Source organism: Lynx canadensis, chromosome A2 (genome assembly GCF_007474595.2).
Source record: "Lynx canadensis isolate LIC74 chromosome A2, mLynCan4.pri.v2, whole genome shotgun sequence".
Classification (NCBI taxonomy): domain Eukaryota; kingdom Metazoa; phylum Chordata; class Mammalia; order Carnivora; family Felidae; genus Lynx; species Lynx canadensis.
Window position 1 is genome coordinate 142,867,982 of NC_044304.2, and position 24,090 is coordinate 142,892,071.

The 24,090-nt window shown below is 37.8% G+C and overlaps 1 protein-coding gene and 1 pseudogene across 1 annotated transcript in view; one reads left to right on the forward strand and one right to left on the reverse strand.

The window, feature by feature from the left end:
• The window catches only part of GRM8 (glutamate metabotropic receptor 8), a 136,816-nt gene that overhangs the window by 6,775 nt on the left and 105,951 nt on the right, over positions 1–24,090 (reverse strand). The window lies entirely within an intron of this gene.
• On the forward strand, positions 14–21,034 carry LOC115527336 (annotated as a pseudogene).

Sequence of the window (24,090 nt, forward strand, 5' to 3'; positions counted from 1 at the left end):
ACAGAAAGAATCAATGTCGGTAAGCCGGATAGAAGATAAAGCAAATAGCACAACCATCTTCTGTAATTATTCCAGCTTCTCTGGTCAGGGTACTCTAGAAGGTACTTATAGAAATTGCTCTTAATAATACTCAAACAATTCATTATCCCCCTCCCTGCAAGTATGGGTAAAGTTGTATTGTTTATGTAGCCTAATTCTTTAAAACAAACAAGCTGATGAAGTTTAGCTGCCTTATTAGATTATAATTAAACATATATAAGAAAGGGAGCAAAGCCATTCTGGCCAAAGATTAACATTTTATGCTACACATCCCTTCTTCAGAGAGGTTATTATAGGGCCAAGGGGTCAAGTGTAATTCTTTTAACAACAAACTTAACCTAGAAAGTTATGGTGGAAGTGAGTGGGAGTAGAATATTCCAAAACATCACTGTTGTCCACCAGTGCTTGAATAATGCTAGCATTTGCGTCTTCACATCATGACTTAATTCCAGCCATCAAACCTGATAAATCATGAGCGTGCCTTAAGGGCTGATTTTTAATAGCCCCCTTAAAGTACGATTCCGGAGTGTTTCTCAATGATGGCATCATATCAAAATAAACGTGGGTGCTCTTACAAAATACATAAGACACCTTCCTCCAAGATTTAAATATGTCCTTTGGGGATAGCATCCTGCATTTTGAAAATTCTCCTATGTTCATTCTTTACACTTATTCCAGTGAAATTAACTGCTCTGGTACTCTGGTAGATTCTTCTTCCTATGATCTAGAGGTCAACAAGCTGAAAAATCCAAAACTAACATCATTGCTTTTGGTTTTTTCATTACGGTATGAAAACAGACATGATAGTATTTTAGTCTTTGTTTTTTTATATCTCAGGATTACTGAGTTATAACTGAAAAACAGAAACTGTGTATGTAGGGTGTACAACTTGATGTTTTGATAAACATATATACTGTGAAATGATCTTCGCAATCAAGTAATTAACATATCCATCACCTCACCAAGTTATGATTTTTTTCTTTCATTCTTTCTTTCTAATTTTTTTTTAATTTTTTTTTCAACGTTTATTTATTTTTGAGACAGAGAGAGACAGAGCATGAACGGGGGAGGGGCAGAGAGAGAGGGAGACACAGAGTCGGAAACAGGCTCCAGGCTCTGAGCCATCAGCCCAGAGCCCGACGCGGGGCTCGAACTCCCGGACCGCGAGATCGTGACCTGGCTGAAGTCGGACGCTTAACCGACTGCGCCACCCAGGCGCCCCTCTTTCTAATTTTTTGTGGTGAGGGTAGGATCTACCCTCTTAGTGAATTTCAAGTGCATACTGCAGTACTGTAAACTATAGTTGCCATGTTGCCTATTAGATGCCCAGAACTTACTCATCTTGCGTAACTGAAACTGTGTGTGTTTTGACCAACATCTCTCCCCTTCCCCTCTGCCTGGCAACCACTGTTCCATCCTCTGCTTTGATGCATCTGACTATTTAAGATTCTATATAAGTGGACCGTTAGTATTTGTCTTTCTGTGTCTGGCTAATTTCATGTAGCATTATGTCCTCTAGATTCATCCACATTGATGCAAATGGCAGGATTTCCTTCTTTTTAAAGAATGAATAATATTCCACTGTAGGTATATATCACATCTTTAAAAATAAAACCCTTTCATCTACTTCCGGTTTTCATGTCCTGAGCTCAAAATAGAATTTCCCCCAAATAACTTGGAATACTGAAGCCACAAAGAGGCTCTTAGAGGGCCCCTTTTTCATATATATGATCCTCATTAATATCTGTTCACTCTAAAAATGCCTCTGAAAATGTAAAGTTGTCATTGTATATCAGGCAATCCCCAGGAGCCAAAGTAATTGTGTCCTTTTAAATAAAAGATCAAAAAACATTTGCCTTCAAAGGCAAGTGGCTGAATCAGTACTTCTCTCAACAGATGACAAAGCTGTGAGGTAAAGAACTGTCCAAACTATGATGAGAACTTAGGCACCAGTACTAAGAGACTATCCCTGTGTGTGAAATCACACCATGCAGCTTACTGAGTTTACTGTTCAATCCATCTACCACTAAGGTTGTCCTTTGCCTAAGATCTCATTGTGAGTATGGAATACCCTTGAACAAGGGGATATAGATGGGTTTGTTTCAAAGTTGACTTCCTCCAAGAAGTCCTCCATGACAAATCTTAATTGTAATGTTATAATTTTTTTCTTCCTTTTCTTTAAAAAAATGTTTTTAATGTTTATTTTTGAGAGAGAGAGAGGGAGAGGGAGAGAGACAGAGAGTGTGAGTGGGGGAGGGGCAGAGAGAAAGGGAGACAGAATCTGAAACAGGCTCCAGGCTTCCAGGTCCAAACCCACGGACTGTGAGATCATGACCTGAGCCGAAGTTGGACGCTTAACCAACTGAGCCACCCGGGCGCCCCTATAATATTTGCTTATTTTACTTCAAAGCATTAGTGCGTTGAAAAATGAATAAAATGGAACACTTACTAATGCGTAACTATGTAATTATAACTATGTGATTTATGTGAACTTTGTAGGAAATTATATGAAATGCATAACTAGGGTATAAACTTCCTTAGAGACTGTAGCCTACATTTTTCCCCTTATAAACCTCTAAGAAATTATACAAGATTCTACACACAAAAGTTCCTGAGAAACTTCTCATTGTTCTTAGGTATATAACCAGATTAAGAAGATCAGGTTTACACAAGATCTGATTTACACAAATCATACAGAATATGCCTTCCAAATTTTCCCACTCCATCAAATGGACATTAGCCATGGCTACAACCCATGGTTGAAGACCTTTTAAGTAAAAAACTCAGAGTGATGGGATGAATCCAGATTCTAGGTTGGGCTCATGCACATCAGCCTCAATGGAGACATGATTCAAATACATTCTTCAGCAAAGTGATAAATTACTATACTTCATGACCTCTCTTGCCAATAAGTGAAATCCCATGTTAAATTTGAGATCCCAAAGATCTACTACAATCAAGAAGGTCCTAATAAAATGTGGATATTTGCCTTCAAACCTCATAAATCTCCCTATGCTTTGCCACCTACTTTTTTTTTTTTAATTTATTTTTGAGCGACAGAGAGAGACAGAGCACAAGCAGGGAAGGGGCAGAGAGAGAGGGAGACATAGAATCCAAAGCAGTGCTTTGCCACCTACTTTTAAGCAACTTATCATTTTCAATACTCTTAAACTTCAAAATGTTGGTTAATCCTCTCTAAATTTCTACTTATTCTCAGTTAGCATTGCTTCAAAAAGCCTATATAGAAAATAGGCTATAGAGAGAGGACATAAAAATAGGGAAACTATATCGCCAAATGCAAACCACAGACATAAATATCCCAAAGCCACTTAAATAGGTAACCATCAGTTTTGTGCCAGTTGGACCCTGCAACTCAATTTAGCTTAAAAAAATAAACAAGAAACCAACAAAAAACCCCTAGAGGTCAAACAGACATGAAATGATGAGACACTGATAAGCTGGATTCTTTTAACATATCTTACCATGTTGGTCTTACTAAAATGTATACTACTAGCCTAAATAATACATAAATACCTTTCTATTTTGAAAGCGTTGTAAATTTTCTCTGCTACCATACATATAAATGGTAATTTTCTTCCTTTATTCAGAATGATTTCTATAATACAGAATAAATTTAATCTTGCTAAATATTAGGCAGGAAGAAGATTCTGGATGTTAGTTTCCATACTGAATATATTACTGCGGTCTATCCTTTTAGCAAACCAAAATTCTTAGTGTCCAAGCTCTCTATCAGACACTGTGCTTTGAAATTACACCAGAATGCTGATCTTACTTATGTTCTCTCTTAAAACAGCTTCTGAAAAATTTTAATGTGAGTTTACTACAGAAAAAGCATCTATACAAAACTGTACTCTAAAATCCACAACCTTACAGTGGCCTACCATTTGTTACAGCTCATTGCACTGTGAGTAAACTGTTTTTGAACTTCATCTTTGAGTATTTAATGAAATGAAAACATCAAATATACATGACCCAAAGCAACAACAGCAAAACACACAAAGAAATAAAAATGCCACCTGCTCTCATTCTAGAGAAACTCGATCTTCAACATCATGGTTTATTGGATTCCAAATATCTACCATATTTAAGAAGCAATGGAGAAATTAGATTATAATATTGGAAATGAGCATTTGATTTCAAAAAACTCCTAGATTTTTGTATAGCTATAGAAAATTCTAATTATCTGAGCCATGTAAGAAAGGAAGACGACCACTTACAGTTTTTGTCCTTGTTTTTAAGATAAAGACATTTACAGAAAACTCTGGAGTTGCCTTGTGGGTGGGAAAAGCTGCAAGTCAGTCCACCAGGTGACCATCCAAACTCTAATATAACTTCCCTGACAATTGGACAGCTGTGTGATCTTATTTTCCTCTCTGACCTTTAATTTCTTACCTACGAAGTTGGGGGGGGGGAATGATACTTTTCTCATAGAAGGGTTACAGTGTGGAACGACATAATCTTTACAAAATGTCTCAAAGGTGCAAAATAGCAGCAGCTGAACAAAGATCATTTACCCTACAACTTTGAATCTAAAAGGACATTGACAAAGCATCCTTCCAGGTATATAGGATAAGAGAGGGGCCTGTGAGTCAGTTATCCAAAGCAGTTTTGTTTAGTGAATAGCTGACAGCTATGCTTTAACTATATAATGTCAAGGAAAAGGCTTTTGTAATCTTACCTCAAAGCAGGCAGAATAAAATTTTGCCCAAAAGTCAACTCTATTTGCTGATGCCAAGGCCATATTCACTGTCTGTGCTACAGTCTTAGAATAACACACTGGCTCCCTGTATCAAAGTTACAGCTCGCCAGAAAGCAGAAGGGAACAATGTTAACTTTCTATAACCAACATAAATCCATTGAGAGATGCTGACAATGGTATGGGCTATGTTAATGTAGCCTTCTTTTTTCCAACTTTTTTCTATGCCCCACCTTCTGCCCCCTGTCACTCCAAAATATTAATACCTGGAGGAAAGGGAGTGTCTTTCTGTTACATCCACTGATAGCCTGTCATTTCCTCTGCCTCCACACCCCATGGACATTTTGAACCTGAAAGAGTCAGATGCACTGAAGCAGATTTAAATGATCTCAGAATAAGCCAGGGAGAACTGGTACAATGGGGCACAGTAACATGACACCTTTTTCTGGGACCTAGTATAGTAACTCTTCATTCTCTAAAGGGGTCATTTGTGCACATGCAGTGTCTACTGAATGTAGGCCATGACCTGGAATTATTAGCAACCCCAGGAAAAATTGAGGAGGGAGGGGATTATATTACTTCAAGAAAAAGGTCAGTCTTCTGTCTGCACACAGAACTCCATAGACTCAGATATCCCACCTGGTATGTTTTGAACCCCTTAGCAACTAAGGTGACCTAAAACCCAAGGCAAGTTTGTGCCATGTGATAAGAAACAAATTCATTATTTATTCCTGAATATTTCTGCCTCGGGATGGTTTAATTTCACTTTTTGCTACAGTCGGCCAGATTCTACTTGGCTGCTTTGTACACAGTCTGACCAGTTGGGAAGATATGTTAACAGTAAAAGCCTGCCTTTCTCTGCTTTGTTATCTTCTCCCTCATCCACGCGCCCCCTTCCAGAGTGCACCTGAATCCAGAAATGGACTTTCTGGTGGCACCTGGGTGGTTCAGTCATTTAAGTGTCCAACTCTTGATTTCAGCTTATTAGGTCATGTTCCGAGCCCTGCGTCTGGCTCTGTGCTGACAGTACAGAGCCTGCTTGGGATTCTCTTTCTCCCTGTCTTTCTGTCCCTCCCCCACACTCTCTCTCTCTCTCTCACAAAATAAATAAACATTTTTAAAAAGTGGATTTTCTTCTGCTGAAAAGCAAGGCTTCAGTCAATGGATCTCAAAGTCTCATTACTGAAAGTTATTTAAAAAGAATTTTTAGGGGCACCTGGGTAGTTCAGTCGGTTAAGTGTCCTCTTGATCTCGGCTCAGGTCATGATCTCACAGTTTGTGAGACTGAGCCCCATGTGGGGCTCTGCACTAATAGGACGGAGCCTGCTCGTGATTCTGTCTTCCTCTCCTAAACCCTCATTCTCATTCTCTCTCTCTCTCTCTCTCTCAAATAATAAATAAACTTAAAAATATTAAAAAAAATTTAAACAGGAAAATTTACAAAGAATTTTGTAAATGTTTGCCTTGTGGTGGTAAAAGCCCTAAATCAACCAGTCCATGCAACATCCAAACACTAATAACACTGCCCTGGCAACCGGGCACAGCAAGTGCCAGAGACAAGAATTCAACTCTTCTGGCCGAGCTTGGATGCTGGTAAATGATCACCAGCCTCTATCAAACATTTTACCATTGTTTCTGTTCTGTTTAGTTCAAATAACTTGCTGGTTTCTTCTATTCAGCCAATTCTGAGGGATCTTTCTCATCTGTGTCATTTTTATATTGACACCCCAGACCTCAGTCCTTAGGTATCTCTTTCTGTCTCTCTCCACATTGCTCTATTGATCATCATATTTGGCATTATGGCCTTAAACCAGGACTGGCTTCCTGACTGTACCACCTGCATGCAAGCCCCTTCACTCAGGAGTCCCTTCATACTTGATTTCATGCTCTGCTGTCACTGTTTTGAAATTCTTAATAATCTTTGAACAAGTAGACCTGCATTTTCAAATTTCACCAGGTCCTACAAGTAATATAGGTAGCTCTGCCTTAACAAACCACTTACGTACTGATGAATTCCAGGATTCTCTCAGGAAATCTAATTGCCTTCTGGGTCCTCCCCTTGGATATCTGATGTATACATAAAACTAACAAGCATCCGAACCCATCCTAAACCTGCTTTTTGGGTCATGAATTAATCCAGGGGATTCCATCATGAATTTTCCAAGGGACAAAGCCCTTGAAATTGTTCCTGACTCCTCTTATACACTCTTACTCTACCTATGAATAATTCTATTGATTCCATTTTCAAAATTTGTTCAGAAAGGTCATTTTCTGTTACTCCCACTGCAACTCCATTGGTCCTAGCCAAACCCATGTCTTATTTGGATTATCACTAGAGCTGTCCTATTGACTTCTCTTATTCTCTTGCTCTCTTCCATCTGATCATTGGATTGATTTTAACACAGCAGACAGAATAATCCCATTATTCACAAGTCAGGTTAAGTCACCCTACTCTCAAAACTTCATGATGACTTCCCATTGATGGTGTGCCTACAATGGCCTACAAGTTCCTCTGAACAGACCTGGCTTTACTTTTTCTCTCATGCATTCTCTTCCCACCATTCTGGCCTCCTGGCTGATCCTGGAACATACCAACCATGCTTCTGCTTTGGGGTTTTTACATTTGAAGACTTGCTCTTTCATTTACTTTAGGTCTTTCCTGAACTGTTCTTTCCAGTGACAAGTTTCCTAAACACTGGTAAATACTATAACTCCCACCCTCCACTAGAAATCCCCAGCTTTATTTTACTTCTCAGAATCTAACATTTTCTAGCACAAAAGTCTCTATATTTTACTAATTTAATTTATGTATTGTCTGTTTCCCTTAATTAGAACAAAAATTACATGAGTACAAGGATTTTTACCCATTTTCTTCACTGTATAAACTCAATACCAAGAACACTTGGTTGGCATACATTTGCATATTCTTACTCTTGATTTTGGCAGTTAAAGGAAACAACTAATGTAGTTTCAAGAAGGGATCAGTAAATCAGATTTGAAATCTGGAAAATGGAAAATTTGAGGGTTCCATCCCCTCTCAAATCAACATCTAGGCTGGGACGGCAACTCTTGGATGGTTCTTTTAAACTGTAAGTATGACAATATTGTTCTCAACAACAGACAATATAAATTAAAAGTCAGTGGTCTACATCTGGGAATATGAGAACTCTGGATTCAGCTCTGGATCCCTCCCCCATGTAAAACATTATAACTGAGGGTAATTCACTCCCAGGATTTATAAGCTTCCATAGACCTAACTTATAGGAGACAATGGATGTAAAATATTGGCACAACACCCAGCATATAGTATCAATAAGCTATACCTATTATTGTCATAACTTAACCTTGACCCTGTCCTCCATTCATCCTCCTCCATTCCTCACACAGTAAGATTTAACAGTACTGCTCTCTCAAAATTAGCCTCACAATTTTTAACCTTTTAAATAAAGAACACACACATGTACACACACAAGATACAGGCATAAAATACCTATTCATATGGAAATATGCCTATGCTTGTGATAAACTCTAGGGTCAGCACATTCAAAGACTCATAGTCTAGTTTCATTCTGAGAAAAAGCACCATCCTGAGTTGTTGTGCTTCTCCTGTCAGGTAGAAATCAGTGTTGCTGACCCACCCACAAGTCAGAGACATTACCCTGTGTTTTCATTAGAGGAAAGGAACATGGGTTTGCTCTGACCCATTTGTAGTCTCTCATCACATCCCCTTTTGGTCCTGACACATGTTAAAATCACGAGTCAAATCAAAGGGCAAAGCCTCTGGATGCAGAACTGAGTTGGTTCACACGTGAGGTCTGAATCCTTAACCTTGGACTTATTGGGAATGGTGGGAACGAGATGCACAGAATAATAAAGTGTCAACCAATAAGTAATAGATTAGCTCTGCCAAGGGTAGAAAAGGACAAGTGGAAGGAAACTCATGATCCTCTAAAGAGGAAGAACAGATATTGGATTTATAATGAGTGTTTATAATTAAATATACATGATATTTAATATTGGGTTAGTAAATACAGTAATTTATTCTTTATTAAAGTCTGATAGACATGTTATAACGTAGATGTTTTCAAGTAGAGTGTTATTAAATAAAATGTAGTCTTTAATTTTCAATTATTCTACATAGTATTATTCATAGAAACATAATAAAAATAATTTCTCAAACAATGATGTTGCATTTTCTACTGTGATATATGCAAATGAATATGAGGCATCTACTTGTTGTGTGTTTATTGGCTTCTCTTTTACAGGGATTTTTCTCTATATTTCCCTCCATGGACTCCTGTCTTCATGCTGCCTTTTATCGTTTAGCCTTTTATCATTTTGCAACAGCATGATCAGAACTGAGAATAACAGTAAGGGAGATACCTTTAATTATAATGATTTGAACAGTATCTATTTGAACAAATACAAATATAATAAATATAATATTAACAAATAAACAACAGTTTAAAACTCTTTAGAAAGAAGGGACAGGAAACAATTACTGCAAGAACAAACTTTATCTATGAACTATATAATCACACACACACACACACACACACACACACACACACATATGTTAATCCTTTGCTGGAATTTAAATTATAGGAGAAATTTATTATTTAGGTTGCATTACTGAAGGAAATTTGGTAACAGTATGGAAGTGGTTCAACTATAATTTTGTAAAAGGTGCTAAATCTTGGTTCAACTAGATACTTCCCATATAACCTTTTATAAAGCCAAAAGAATTAAATCAGTACCTCAGTGCAGGAACTTTTGTGAAGACATAAGATATTATAGAAATACTATTGTTTTTTCCTAGTGATATTAATATAGTAACTAAGAACCAAGAGGAATGGTGTTATGGCTGAATTGTGTCCTCCCCAAAATTCATTTGTCAAATTCCTAACCTTAAGTGATTGTATTTGGAGATAGAATCTTTAAAGAGGTAATTATGTTAAAATGAGGTCTTCAGGGTGGTCCCTAATTCAATCTGACTGGTGTCCTTATAAGAAGAGGAGATAAGGACACACAAATCACACCAGGGATGTGTGTGCACAGAGGAAAAGAGCAACTGAGGACACGGAAAGAAGGTGGCCATCTGAAAGCCCCTGACAGGACTCAGAAGAAACCAGGACTGTTGACACTTTGATCTGTGACTTCTAGTCTCCAGATCTATGAGAAAATAAATTTATATTAAGCCCCCCAGTCTACAGTACTTTGTTATGGCAGCCCTAGCATGTTAACACAAGTGGAGAATTAATATCACTCAAAGAGTTCTAAAAGTTCTGTCATTATAATTAGTTTGTGCTTAAACATACTAATAACATCTCAAAGATTTCTGGTGATTAAACAGGTTAATTTAGGAACTACACAACAATTACAACCACAATAGCTATTAGTTGTTGAGGATAAGATATCAGCATTATGCCAAATATTTTATGCCTATTACTCCCTCACAATAATTTTATTAATTCAAGAGTGGGTCTATTTTGGAGAACTTAAATACTATTATCAAAGTCACACAACTCATGAAGATAAAGCTGAGGCTTAAACTGAGGTTTGTCTCACTTGAAAGCCCATATCCTCACCACACACAATGGCTCCGATCGATACACAGAGATGTGAAAGAGCAGGAATAATATGGTTTGAATCTTCACCACATCAAATCAGAAAATCATCCTTTTTCTAATAGAGTTGGGCCAAATTTCTTAAAAATTAAGAAACTCCATTAAAGCACTTGACTTAATACCTAACTGAACATTTAGAGGTGTGGGTTTTTTTTTTTAAGACTGCTATTATCAGCCAGCTACTTTCCTCATAAGAAACTTCACTGCTGTTCCTAGAAGAGCTCTTTCTTATGATTAGATCTTGTTGAACTTAACAGAACCATCAAGCTGGAAATATGAACCAAAAGAGCTGGATTAATTAATCTTTTTAAAGAGTTTGCAGTGGCCAGAGCAGAGAAGTAGCTGTTGGAACCACGACCACCAAAAGGGACAAGGATTCCCTTCCTTCAGGAGACAAATTGCAACCCACTGTTCCGGCACAGACATCACTCCATCTCACAGCCACCAGACACAGGCTACGGACAACACAGTAGGCAGACAACTGGGAATCAGTTGTACAGAAGAACAGACAGTCAAGAATTAGCAAATATTTATGGAGAACCAACACTATGAAAAAGAAGCATCAAGCTCCACAAACAGAATAATAAACACCCAAGGAAATAGATTCGATAGAGTTAATACAAGAACAGTTTAGAAGTAAAAATAATTATCCTTGAAAAGTTTTGAAAGAATAATGTATCCAGAAAAAGTATCAATCAATATCATAAAAGTTAACATTTTTATCATTAAAATTTAAATTTCTATAGGTGAAGGACTTCTGATTCTGATTATGAAGGAGCAGCTATAATCAAACCAAGCCACTCACTAAGAATAACTATAAAAGAATCATAAAGTTAAAAAAAATAAGAAAGAATATGTTTGGAGGCATCAGAGAAGAACCAAGGCAGCCAGGACTCAAGGGGCCAAGATCCTAGGAAGTAAAAAAAAAACAAAACACCACAAACCTTGATGTGAGCCAGGAATTCTCCACTGCTTTTATCCATAAGAAATGTGCTGATTCAATGTATGAGTGTTCGAGGGCAGAAATCTTTAGAAAGACCTTTCAGCAGTCTCATGGGGCTGGGGAGACAAAAACTGGAATTCAGGGTTACCAATGCAGCCAGACTTGAGCACCCAAGACTCCAGGGTACTACAGAGAGATGAACCTGATATTTTACACCGATTTTATTTCTTGAGACTTTGCTGAACCCCAACAGGCTAAAAAAATCAAACATAATTCAGATTCAGAGGCTAAAAAACTATACAGACTATGAAACCATACCATGGTGCAAGAGAAATAAAAGTTGGAATTCAAGTCCATTAATTAGGATGGGTAATCATGAGCATCCTGGACTTTTAACTAATATATCTGAGGAGATATCTTCCAGGATAAAAGAAAAATAAAAAATAGACAAACCCATAGAAAGACCAAAACGTAGCCTCAAATTATCCTGGTCCCAGATTATAACAAGGTGAAATGCCTCTATTTTAATTGCTGACTAATAAAGAGTTGAAGCTTCTCTGGAAGAAAAAGAAACATCTATAACATCTACATTGTTTTTAATGCAGAGTGTCAGGTATTCATTTAAAGATTACCAACCAGGCATGCCAGGATACAGGAAGAAATGACCAAAACCAAGGGGGAAAAATCTCAAGGTAGTAATGATGCCACAGGTGATCTAGATACTAAACTTCTCAGACAAAAGTTTACAAAAACTTGAACATAAATATATTGAAAACAACACATAACTGGAACATGTATATTTAAAAACTGAAATATATACATATGTATTTTAAGAGTCAAAGAATGATGGGACTTTAAAATGTAATAATTGAATTTTATAGATGAGTTTAACAATGGGTCACATACAGTAGAGAACATGACTAGTGAACTGAAAGATAGCTCAGTAGAAAATGTCCATATTGAAGCAAAGAGATTATAATTAAAATTTTAAAATACAGAAAACATTATTAGAGATATATAAAAGAAGATACAAAATCTGAATGTAGACGAATTTGGGGTCCCAGAAAAGAGAGATACAGTAGGTAAAAAGAAAAAAACTTAAAGAGATAATAGTCAAGAATTTTTCAAAGACTAACAAAAGATAGTCTATTAAATTGCACAGAGGAAATTTACCACAGGACCATATTCTGGGTAGTCTTTTAACAAATTTCAAAGTTTCAATACAGAGTATGTTAATCTGACTAACATGGAATTAGGGCAAAAGAAGAATTAGGGTAGAGATAAATAACAAAAGATACAAGAAAAGCACCGAATGATTGCAAATTAAACAACACATTTCAAAATCACTTGTAGGTCAAAGAAGAACGTACGCTGAAAATTAGAAAATATTTTGCACTGAATAATAATGACGATGCAACATATCAAAAGTTGTGAGATACAGCTAAAGCAGACTTAATATATATTAGAAACGGAGACATGAATAGACACTTTCCCAAAGGAGGCATCTAGATGGCTAACAGAGACATGAAAAGATGTTCAACATCACTCATCAGAGAAATACAAATCAAAACTACAGTGAGATACCACCTCACACCTGTCAGAATGGCTAAAATTAACAACTCCGGCAACAACAGATGTTGGTGAGGATACAGGGAAAGAGAAACACTTCAGCACTATTGGTGGGAATGCAAACTGGTGCAGCCACTCTGGAAAACAGTATGGAGGTTCGTCAAAAGATTAAAAATAAGACTACCCTCCAACCCAGCCATTGCACTACTAGGTATCTGGATAGAGGAGTGCTGATTCGAAGGGGCACATGCATCCTAATATTTATAGCAGTACTATTGACAATAGCCAAATTATGGAAAGAGCCCAAATGTCCATCAACTGATGAATGGATAAAGAAGATGTGATACACACACACACACACACACACACACACACACACACCCCAAGTGGAATACCACTCGGCAATCAAAAAGAATGAATCTTGCCATTTGCAATGGCATGGATAGAACTAGAGTGTATCATGCTAAGTGAAATAAGTCAGTCAGAGAAAGGCAAATATCATATTCATTCATATGTGGAATTTAAGAACCACAACAGATGAACATAGGGGAAGGAAGAAAAAATAGGATAAAAACAGAGAGAGAGGCAAATCATATCTTGTGATAGGTAGTGCCTAAGAATTTAGGAAGTGCTGTCCCTTTCAGATTAGAGATCCAAGTTCTCAGGAAATGTAGTGGCAGAAACAGTTTTCCTGATATCCCATATCCCCTTCTAATCTATCGTGTCTCCCTGCTGTTTGGAAAGGAGGAAAATGGTGATGAGCACCCTTCTCCAGAGAGCTGAAGAGACTAATTACAGTTGCAGAGCAGGGTCTTCACTCACCCCTTATCTATGGACTGTCTCTGAAGAGCCTGAATATTTTTTTTTTATTTTTTTAACATTTATTTATTTTTGAGACAGAGACAGAGCATGAATGGTGGAGGGGCAGAGAGAGAGGGAGACACAGAATCGGAAGCAGGCTCCAGGCTCTGAGCCATCAGCCCAGAGCCCGACGCGGGGCTCGAACTCACGGACTGCGAGATCTTGACCTGAGCTGAAGTCGGACGCTTAACCGACTGAGCCACCCAGGCGCCCCATGAAGAGCCTGAATATTAAGATTGGCTGCTTTACTAAGATGAGCCTTAAGACAGGTGAGTTGGGGAAAGGATAAATATAGCCCTCTCTGAAAGGGTTATGACTCCATATGGGACTTAGCCTCAAAGACTCAAACCTTCCCTGTGTCCCAAGCTCTGATGAATGGCATCTTCCATAACTCTGGGATGATGGCGTCTCTGCTCCAGCAATATTTTTGCCTACTTTTTTCATGTACATGCCCAATGCCTATGTTCTGTTTGTTCTGACCTCATCATATCACCATTTCTGGGACGATCCAGAGAGGAGAGGAGTGTCTTTCAGTGTAAGGAAATCTTGTTCCTAGAACTGACGCCTCCAGAAGATACAGATGAATGTCAAAGTAGCCAGATTTCCTTCCTTTTCTTTTTTCTTTTCTTTTCTTTTCTTTTCTTTTCTTTTCTTTTCTTTTCTTTTCTTTTCTTTTCTTTTCTTTTCTCTTCTCTTCTCTTCTCTTCTCTTTTTTTTTTTTTTGAGAGCGAGAGAGAGGGCACAAGTGAACGAATGGCAGAGAGAGAGAGAGAGAGAGAGAGAGAGAGAGAGAGAGAGAAGTGGGGCTCACCCAGGGCTCATGCTCACCTGATGCAAGGCTTGTACTCATCCGGAGTGGGGCATGAGCTCACCCGAAGCAGGGCTCAAGCTTACCCAAAGCAGGACTTGAACTCACCAACTATGAGATCATGACCTGAGCAGAAGTCAGATGCTTAACAAGGAGCCACCCAGGTGTCCTAGACAGATTTCTATGGAGGAAATATTTCAGATCTAATATTGTTTTATACTTTGTATTACTGCCTATCATGCCTGACACAGACACGTGGATCTGCCTGAATGCCAGCAATGGCAGAAGCATTCAGGAAAACCAGAACTTTACCAATACATATGATGACCTCCCCAAGTCTTCATGCCTAGCCATGGTGAAGTCATGCTACTAATATCAGACCAGTGATCTGCTTCACTGTGTACTGAGCACACAAATTGGCACTAAGTACCTCATGTTGGAAGCTCAGTTATTTGTAGTGATGACAGCTTTCAGGAAAAGAGAATTATTTCAAATGGGTCTCAGACATTGACCCACCCAGCAATCACAGCCTAAAGAAGTTGTGGCTATCAAATAACAACCAGTGAAAGGTGGAGAATGTTTTCAGAAGGCTTACACTTTTCTATCACAGTTAAAAGTTCCTCTTCCTACAGATTATTCCATAAGCTCTATGGTGTGAAAGAGAGCTTGGTTGTTCTACAATCCCATTAAAGCTGAAAAACCTTGTCCAGCTTTAGCAGAGGCATATACTTAGAATGAAGTTTCTAGAAACTAACTCAGGGTCCCTTCCACAGTAGTTTCAACCAGCCACCAGGACTATTTCTTGACATTCATATTATCCTATGCATAGTCCTGCAAATGAGGTAAGTTAGAAGGAGACATTGTGAAGTATGAGCTAGAACCATGAAATTTGTAGAGCATATTCTAGAGCCATCAATCCATCAGAAATCTCAAGCATGTAACTCTCCTGGGATACTGAACCCAGAATTTATCTCAGATTTCTCCCCTTCCAGAAAGCGTGGTTCCAGAATTGGCTTCATTGATACGCTGCATGCAGATGATTCATTTTTTTTTTTAATTTTTTTTTTCAACGTTTATTTATTTTTGGGACAGAGAGAGACAGAGCATGAACGGGGGAGGGGCAGAGAGAGAGGGAGACACAGAATCGGAAGCAGGCTCCAGGCTCTGAGCCATCAGCCCAGAGCCTGACGCGGGGCTCGAACTCACGGACCGCGAGATCGTGACCTGAGCTGAAGTCAGACGCTTAACCGACTGAGCCACCCAGGCGCCCCTGTTTTTGTTTATTTTTGAATGAGAGACAGAGCATGAACGGGGGAGGAGCAGAGAGAGAGGGAGACACAGAACCGGAAACAGGCTCCAGGCTCTGAGCCATCAGCCCAGAGCCCGACGCGGGGCTCGAACTCACGGACCGCGAGATCGTGACCTGGCTGAAGTCGGACGCTTAACCGACTGCGCCACCCAGGCGCCCCTTTTTTTTTTTTTAATTTTTTTTCAACGTTTATTAGATGATTCATTTTGACTCCACACAGATCAACTGAACCACTGCTTAGGTCCTGAATGGCCTAACTCACTGGCATCTAACTGAGTCTTCTCCTGGGGGCCTATGTTGCTTTGTTGAGAGTAAAATCACCAAATTACTCTTCTAGTTGTCAGTCAGCATCCAAAATGATGAGCTCTGACATTAAATATTCTGCTGAACCATGGAGCAGAATACTGGAACTTTCTTGAAACTCACTCAGCTCTTTACCCTACCCTCACCTGTAACCAACTTTACGGTGCTCTGTAATGCCATTCTCCAACAAACTCCTCCATAGCCCCAGTCTCTTCTCCCTGCCTCTACCCTGCAGCCTTCACTGAAACTTCTCTCCTCCTAAAAATATTGTTCCTCTTCCAGTCTCTCAAGTGATGGTTGTTTTTATCTCCTTGATCCATATCCCTCAGGGGATAGACAGGGAAGACAATAGGTTAGGGCATTCCATACTCCCCTTGCTGTTTCTGGATCGTTACAGACTCATCCTTTCCCTCAAATATCTTGCCTTATTAACTGTCATAACATTCAACCGTATACCCTCTCTCTTCTTGTTTCTATACTTGCCATCATTTGCCCTCTTTCATTGATTCATTCATCCTCTTACTCTTACAAGCAATGTGGTTATTTTGGATAAATTCCACATCCATGTACATGTCTGTTCCATCCCCCGATATATTACTTAGATTATTTTCCTCATCCTCCTCCTTTGCAATGATGTTGTCCTTTACTCCATCCATCTTAACCACTCATACTCATGATCACAGCCAGAATCTTAAATAGTCTTTTTAGTTTCTTGGAATAAAAGTTGTAAAAAACACTTGTGGCTTAATATATTGGTTTTGGGTAAGAGATTATTTACATTAGCCTGTATTTTTCTTTAAGTCACTCTATTTTTCACTTAGAATAAATATAGAGTTGTGTTCACAGGCTTCAGTGATGTGAGCACTGTTGCCCAGGTATGACAAGTATCTAATATCCAGAAGGGATGGGCATTTCTCATTTCATAATGCATGTTTCTGTAAGGAAATGGCTTGCCAGACAGCCTGTTAAGGTACCAGGATTAATGTAAATGTGTTCAGGGATCTTTTGCTTAGATAAAAGTGATTATGACTGGTTCCAAGTGTTTTAAAATCAAGGCTGTTAACTTTGATCATACGTCACCATGATAGAATGTGGACTTCTCCAAGTGTGAAAATACCTGGATTATCCTAAATAATAAAGTACTGCAACTTGTATTTTTCTAAATAATAAAAAAGTAAACCGAGCTAATATCAAATAAAGTATGCATAGTTAATAGCTGTTTTCGACATTATAGTGTCAACATTTTTAATTAAATATTTTATATTCAGAAAATGACTTTACATGTGTAGGTTTTTATGTTAATTACCAACAACAATATTTGCTATAGTTTTCATTGCCCAGGTCCTATTAGATGATAGATTAAATAAACTTTTATGGATGGCATAAAGACAACTGTCATATGTACCATTGTGTGTATAAAATAATATCTCAAAGACCACAAGTCAACTATAAACAGAATTTTGAAACAAACTATTTTTAAGTTGGAGGACCATCTGGAAGCTATTATTAACACTGTGTTCCTAAGAGCAGGCATGGAGAATTACGTGGACAAATTATCCCATTGGTAAATCTGATAGACTGATTTCCAAATATGTTCAAACTATTGATGCTTCAGACTTCGGAATAACTACACCCGAGTGAAACCTTTAATTGCCATGGAGGAAATGGCTCTCAGTACTCTCTCTTTTAATGTTATGGAAAAAACAGTCCTGTACCTTTTTTTTTCTTTTATTACTCTTACCAAGAAGCTTTAGGTGCAAAGTTATAAATATGGTAGCTCAACAAGGAAAACATTTTGAGGCAAAAAACACATAGTTTAAATTGGGATAATGGGGGTAACATAGGTATCAAAATGTGGTGCTCCTCCTTCTATTTTATGGAATTGTTTCTGGGAAGTTCCTGATCAGGCAGGGGCAACTCTGGCTAGAAACAGTGTGACCTTTTAACTAGTTTTCAACCAATATCATGTGAAAATAAAGGACAAATGTCATAAAAGTGTTTTTATAGAATGTACTATGAGAAACCAAGAGGTATGGGTACTTTCTCCGCAGCCCTTTCCCCTTTCGCCTTTTCGCTGTGTATGCTAAGGAGGTACTGGAGGACGGTAAGACTGTAAAACTGAATCAATAGGGATTCCTGAATGACCACATGGAGGAGAGCAGCCAGAAAGCCAGAAACAGCTTCATATTGTTATGTGAGGGGGAAATACAGTGGGTACTCAGAGCATCACTCTGTGTTGTTTCTCTGCAGGAGGTGGATTTGTACTGACCAAATGGTCAGTCAGCCCCTCTGGCTAATGTGTGATGGCTGAGCTGAGTGAAGGATACTGTCTATGGCTATGTCAGAAAAACGAATTAACAATATCCTCAGATGGATTGTAACGATCGACCTTGAGAACATCATTACCATGTTCTAACAAAGTGTCTAGTCTATCAATATAATCCCAAGCCATGAAATTTATTCCTAGGTTCAGTGACCTTGCTCTTTGGTTAGGGAAAGAATGAACCAAGCTAGGTTTTCTATTAAATTTTCAAGGAAGAATCATTTCAGGCACTTTATATAGGTTTCAGTACCTGAGGGAGTTTATAGGAAAGTAAACCTATATAACTCAGCACTTCCAAAAGGAAGTTGCACCGTCAAATTAATCGTCTAAAATTCCAAAGTCAGCATCTTAGCACCTGTGCCTGATGTACAGCTCTCTCTTTTGACCTCTTTCCCTCAGCTAGCCCACATCTGACACTGCCTCTAACCAACTTCCTTGTCACTGGAAACAACTATTGCCAATCTCTGAAAATTAAAAAAAAAAAAAAAAGCTACAGAATTATGTAGAAATCTTCCCTCACACAGTAAACTTTGTCCAAGTTTTATAACTTACTTCTTTTTTTAAACATTTATACTTTGTTTCTATTGCATAGACTTCCCTCTGTGTCCTTTTTAATTCATGATTTTCTTTTAGATATTATTGCCCTTAACTATTTACTCCACTCTTCCCCATAATGATTACACATCTTTGCTTATTGTCATATTTTTGAACCACTCCTCAGGGAAGGATTTCTTTCTCCATCTCATCTTTATCAAGGCTCATCATGTGATATGTTTTCAACAATAAGTTGTGAGCAGATACAATGTACATCATGCCTGAGCAGAGGAAGCTTTAAGCATCGAGTGGTTGGTTCCTGCTGTTCTCTCTGCCAAGAGAATCTATATTCCAGATGGAGGCTGTCCTTCAGCAGTGCAACTATAAATCCCTGACAAGCAACACAGCTGACAAATAAACCACTGTTGCTTTTTTTTTTTTTTTTTTGAGTTGTTTATTACAGCAGCATTCACTAGCAAAGCCTAACTAATATATTCTGGAGACTCAATTTGGTGCAGTTGAAAGGCCATCCTATGAAGAGAGTCAGAAAGCCAAAGTTAAAATGTGTGACTTCGCCACCCCTGGTTATGATAACTCCGAGCCAATGAATTAACTTCTATGAGTCTTTTTCTCGTATGTAAAACAGGAAAAATTATTCCTGACCTGATAAGCTAACAGGGTTGATTATATATACCATATAAAAAAGCATTCTGAAAGTACTGAAATCACATACGATGGTTGGCTGTTAATGTTACTCAGTACCAATATATTCCCTCAAGTATTCCTGCCTTCAGCTTTTCTGTTAAATATAAGGAATTTAGGAACATCTGGCTTTCACAAAGGGTTGATCAGGGGCAGTAAGACTGAAACAATACAACCAAGCCAAAGAAGTAATTAGAGGTACAGATCAGGTCATCCTGCGGAAATCATGATTCAGTGGGGAACTCAGAAAACCCTAGTCAGGGTGGAGAAAGCGAGCCTTACTAACTGGAACAAAACCAAAGAGAGTACTAGTAGGGAGGAGAGCTCCCCCAAACCTAGGATAATAGTAAGTATTTACAATAGTGTTTATTATGTGCCAGGCTCTTTATAAGCACTTCTCATGCATTTTCGCTTTATAGGAATTCTCACAGCTCCCTGAAGGAGGTACAATGCTTATCCACACTTCACAGATGAAGAAATGAGGTGCAGAGTATTAGGACACTTGCCCAAGGTCACAGGGCTAGTGAGTGCCACAGCTGGGATCCCTTTGACCAGATCAGTGATTCTATAGCTCTAAGAAAGGAAAAGGAGCAAAGTTTCATAAATTCTAAAAAAGAAAAACAAAACCCACTGTATTCAAGGGGAAAACATAAAAGAAAATTGATAATCAACTAGGGTAAACCTATCCATTCCTTGCTAACTTATTACTATCAATACTTAAAATAGCAGGAAAAAATGAAAAATATTAACTTGATTCTCTGTTGTTTCCAAGACAGTAATTTCTCATTAGGAATACATTCTGCTTAAAATAAAATCACCTTTGCTCTTCCTGCCCCCTGCCCCTCTGTCTTCTCTGCACTGGGAGCAACTCTCCTGCCAAAGTCCCTTAGTGCAAAGTTAGTCTGCCCCTTCTTGGTCAGGAGCACCTCTCAGCTGCTGAGCCAGTCACTGTCTGCAGTGTCGCTAAAACCACTGGAGACACTGACAGATGGAGCCTTGGCAGCTTGGCAGTCCCACACCCCCCGACCTCACGTATTCCCAGCCGCAGCTTCCGAACCAGCGCCATTTCAAGGGACAGGGCACAGCAGCCAAGTGCATTGGGGCTGGGGCTGCCACGGTAGGGGTGGCTGGCTCCAGGGCTGGGACAGGGACTGCATTTGGGAGCCGCCTCATCATTGGTTATGCCAGGAGCCCCTCCCTGAACAGCTCTTCTCCTACACCATTCTGGGCTTTGCCCTCCTGGAGGCCATGGGACTCTTTTGCATGGCGATGGCCTTTCTCGTCCTCTTCTCCATGTGACAGAGCTGTCTCTACTTCCCATAGGTCTTTTTCCAGTGTCTCCTCTGCCCTGTTTGCTCCTTTTCCTATATCTCCCCAGGCAGTCTGGGGAACGTGGCTGGCTCAGGGTTTGACAGAGGGAAGACAAATAAATACTGTATCAATAAGAAAAAACAAAATAAAATCATATATGTGAACAAAGACTTATTTACAAAGATGATAATTAGGAATTATTATTAAAATTTTTGTAAGTGGCATAACCCAATGACCAAAAATAGAAGAATACATAAATAATGGCATAGCCATGGGAAACAATAATCTAAAGAATAACATATGTCGAGACAGATCTGAATCTATGCTACCATCTCAAGACATTTACCTCTAAGACCAAAGTTAGAAAGAAACCAAAACATTAGCCCTCACTATTCATGAGCAATAGAGTCATGGGTAATATTTCTTTCTTTCTGGTTTTTTGGTCTAAATTTTTAAAATTTTCTACACTGTGTATAAATTGCTTTTACAAACTAAACAAAGGAGAAACTAAACAAAGGAGATATGCCCTTCATTTTGCAGGTACATGAATGTATATGTGTGTGTTTTATTAAAACAACAAAGAGAATAACTAATGAAAGGATATAAATGAGACCATTTATAGTAGCTCCCTCTTGCCACTGAGGAAGTGGATGAAGTGAACGAGTAAGCCATATCCCTTGTTGACCAGACAAATTTATAGAAATATGATTGTAGTGGGGTTTGCATGACTCTTCGAACATGACAATGAGTAAAGTTAATTGCCCTCATAGAGAATTACTCCTGTCTTTGAAGTAGGGATTATCTTAATGAATTAGAAAATAAAAATTTAAAACTATCAGTTTTTTTTTTTATTTAGGAACCTAATAATTGAGTAGCTCTTTGCAAATATGTGCTTACGGACTATTTATTTACTGTTGATTTTGCAACCCTTTTGAACACTAGTTTGTATGTATCAATGTATTTACACAAGGCCAATAAGAAATTCTTTATAAACTTTATCTTACTTCAAAAGAACTATACATTATATGCATTCAGTCCATTGATAACTCAGAGTTCTACAATATGCAGTTTTTGGTGAATTTTGGTGTGTCAAAAGACATACAATGTGTTACCGTATATTTTCTTTTTACTTTAGGAAATTGTGATCTTTGCATGAGGCTAATTTCCCTTTTAGAAAGTTAACTCATTTGTAACAAAAACTTTCAGTTGTTACATTTTATATGGTAAATTATGTTTTTATATTATATTTAAATGAACATACATTTGACATAATTAGAATACTGCAAATATTCAGTATTTGGCAACATTCAAAAGCCTTAGATAATTTCCATGTTTCTTAATCAAATTTTAATAGCTGCATAATTTCAATCCTGTTGACAACAAATTAAATTAATATCCTGGTGTTGTATATTTAGATTTTTGTTTCTATTTGGGGCCATAGTATCTAAAATTACTTTCCTCATCACTCCTTATCTGTATTTCAAAGCCTGAACTTTTAGTCCCTCATTTATCTCCCATTTACTACATATTTTCTACTTCCACCACATCTTTATGGATATCTTTTGCTCAGGTATTTTTACTTCGATTATAATATTTCTTTAGAATTACTACTAGAAATGGATTTACTTAAACAAAAACATTTATAGATCATATCAGTCAGGATTCAACCAGAGAAGCAGAACCAACTTCTAAGACTAGATAGATAGATAGATAGATAGATAGATAATATATAGATGATGGATAGACAGGTAAATGGATAGATAGATGGTGACAGATTAATAGATGATAAATCTCCTTGGATACCCTTTGTCCTTTACAATTCCAATTCAATTTTCATACACACACACATACATGCACACACACCTACTGGAAATTTGATTGGGATTGCATTAGTATATAGATCAATTTGCATATTTGATATCTTTGCAAATTAAGTCTTCCCATCTGGGAATGTTTTATATACTTCCATTCATTTAGGTCCTCTTGTTAATATATTTCCATATTATTTAGTAGTTTCAGTATAGAGATCATGTGCTTATTTTGTCAGATTTATTTCTAGGTATTTGGTATTTATGTTATTAGAAATTCTTTATAAAATTTCATTTTTATGTGTTCATTTTCTATATAGAAATACAATTAATTATATATATTGGCTTATATCCAGTGACCTCGTTACGTTTACTTATTAATTCTAACAGCTTAGCCGTAGGGTCCTTTAGAATATCTATATTCACAATTCATGTCATTTGTAAATAATGAGAGTTTTTTTCCTTTTTAAACTTTATGCCTTTTATTTGTCTGTCTTGGTATGTTACACTGGGTAAGAATACGATCATGACACTGAGTAACAGTGATAATGGGTATCTTTGTTTTTCCCCCTGAATTCAGGGAGAAAATTTTCAATAATGTACCATTAAGTAGGATTTTCGCTGCATTTTATTTAACTATTCGCTATCAAATTAAGAGAGTTTTTTTTCTTTTATTTCTTTTTTTTTAATTTTTATTTATTTTTGAGAGAGAAAGAGACAGCGTGAGTAGGGGAGGAGCAGAGAGAGAGGGAGACACAGAATCTGAAGCAGGCTCCAGGCTCTGAGCTGTCAGCACAAAGCCTGATGGTGGGGCTTGAACTCTTGAACCGTAAGATCATGATCCGAGCCAAAGTTGGGCGTTTAATTGACTAAGTCACCCAGGTGTCCCTAAGAAAGTTTTTTTTTTCTATTCCTAATTTGATAACAGTGATTTTTAAGTTATAGGATATTAATTTTAATGAATTTTGGTTACTTTTAGAATTGGCTTTTTACATTGTTTCAGTCTTCCTGTCTACAGAATGCATACTTTATTCAAATCTTGTTTTCATTCTTTGAACGGAATCCTGTAATTTTCTTGTTAGAATTATTATCCTATATTATATTTTTATTAGAAGGTAGATTTTATTGGGGCGCCTGGGTGGCTCAGTCGGTTAAGCGTCCGACTTCGGCTCAGGTCATGATCTCACGGTCCGTGAGTTCGAGCCCCGCGTCGGGCTCTGTGCTGACAGCTCAGAT